Consider the following 1,963-nt stretch of genomic DNA (forward strand, 5'->3'; position numbering starts at 1 on the left):
ATTAATCAAATCAGGCTAATAAGCACTTTTATATCCTCAGACATTAATCATTTCTATGATTAATCATTTCTATGATTTTTGTGCTCTTCTTTTCTAGTTATTTTGAAATATATTATAGGCTGTTATGACCAGTAGTTACCCTACTCTGCTACTGAAAGCAGAACTAAATCCTCCTCTCAAATTGTATTTTGTTGCTATTTATCTCACTTCTTTCAGTTCTGCTCTCCTCTGCCTTGCCCAGTCTCTAGTGATCACTATACCACTCCATTCTTTGTTGGGATTGGCTTCTTAGTTTTTGCACATGAATGAGAACATGTAGTGTTTGTCTTTCTGCTTCCAGTTCCATCCATTTGCATTTGCTGAAAAGGACAGAATTTTATATTGATGGTTGAATAATATTTCAAGGTGCATATACATCACATTTTTCTTACCCATTCATTTGCAGATGGATGTCTAGGTTGATTCTATATCTTGGCTAATATGAATAGTATTGCAGTAACCTGAGAATGCAGGTATTTCTTTAATAAACTGATTTCCTTTTCTTTGGACATATAACTAGTAGTAGAATTGCTGGATAATATGGTAAATAAATTCCTAGTTTCTTGAGGAATCTCCATACTTTTTCCCATAAATGAGTGTAATAACCACATTCATACCAGCAGTGTGTAAGAGTGACCATCTTTGCTAGTATTTTCTGGTTTTTCTGTTTGATAATATTCATTCTAACTTGAATGAGATGGTATCTCTTTGTGGTTTAGATTTGCATTAGTGATGTTGATATTAGTGATATTGAGCATTTTTTCATACACTTTTTGGCATTTGTATGTTTTCTTTTGAGAAAACTTTAGCCCATTATTAAATTGTATTATTTTATTTTTGGTGTTCAGTTCTTTTACTTCCATATATAAAGTCTTGATATTAATCCTTTGTCATATGAATAGCTTGCAAGTATTTTACTCCATTCTGTAAGTTTATCTCTGTGTTTTATCTCTGTTTTCTTTAGTGAACAGTAGTTTCTTGGTTTGCTTTAATACCATTTGTTTATTTTTGTTGCTGCCTATGCCTTTGGAGTCCTATCCCAAAAATCTTTGCCTACACTGATGTCTCCAATGTTTCTCCTACATTTTCTTGTAGTCATTTCATAGGTTCAGGTTTCACATTTAGGTCTTTGACCCATTTTAAGTTGAGTTTTGTGCATGATGAGAGAAAGGGAACTAGTTTCATTCTTCTGTATAGGTATAGTCAGTTTTAACAGCACCGTTTATTAAAGAGACTGTCTTTGTTCCAATATATGTTTTTTATGCCTTTGTCAAAAATCATTTGACTGGTGTTCACTTTATCAGCACCTATGCTAAAGTTGGAATGACACGTTTGTAGATTAGCATGGTCCCTGTGCAAGGATGACATGCATATTCATGAAGTTTTAGAAACTAAAACCTACTTTTATTCTGATTAAAGAAAAAGGAAAAAAAATTTCAAAAATCAATTTGCTATATGTATGTGGATTAATTTGTAGGTTTTCATTCTGTTTCATTGGTTTATGTGTTGATTTTTTATACCAATACCATGCTGTTTGATTAGTATAGCTTTATAGTATATTTTGAAGTCAGGTATTGTGATGCCTCAAGCTTTGTTTAGTTTTCCACTCAGTATTGGTTTAGCTATTTTTTTTTAAGTCTTTTGTAGCTCCCTATGCATTTTAGGATTTTTTTCTTCCTATTTCTTTGAAGAAAGTTATTGGTATTTTTATGGGGATTGCATTGTACCTATGGATCACTTTGGGGAGTGGGTCATATTAACAAAATTAATTCTTCTAACCCAGGATCTCAAGATATATTTTAATTTTTTCTTTAATTTTATAAATGTTTTGTAATTTTCATTGTAGAAATCTATCAACTTGGTTAAATTTACTTCTAAGTATTTTATTTTACTTTTGTAGCTATTGTAAATTTTTGGGATTACT

At 31.2% G+C, this 1,963-nt stretch overlaps 1 non-coding gene across 1 annotated transcript; it reads left to right on the top strand.

The window, feature by feature from the left end:
- The first annotated feature begins 1,327 nt into the window (after nt 1–1,327).
- On the top strand, nt 1,328–1,435 carry LOC120888739 (U6 spliceosomal RNA). The gene has a single exon (XR_005732430.1). It is a non-coding gene; the product is annotated as a U6 spliceosomal RNA (small nuclear RNA).
- The last annotated feature ends 528 nt before the right edge of the window (nt 1,436–1,963 follow it).

The sequence above is a fragment of the Ictidomys tridecemlineatus genome, chromosome 6 (assembly GCF_052094955.1).
Source record: "Ictidomys tridecemlineatus isolate mIctTri1 chromosome 6, mIctTri1.hap1, whole genome shotgun sequence".
Taxonomy (NCBI): Eukaryota; Metazoa; Chordata; class Mammalia; order Rodentia; family Sciuridae; genus Ictidomys; species Ictidomys tridecemlineatus.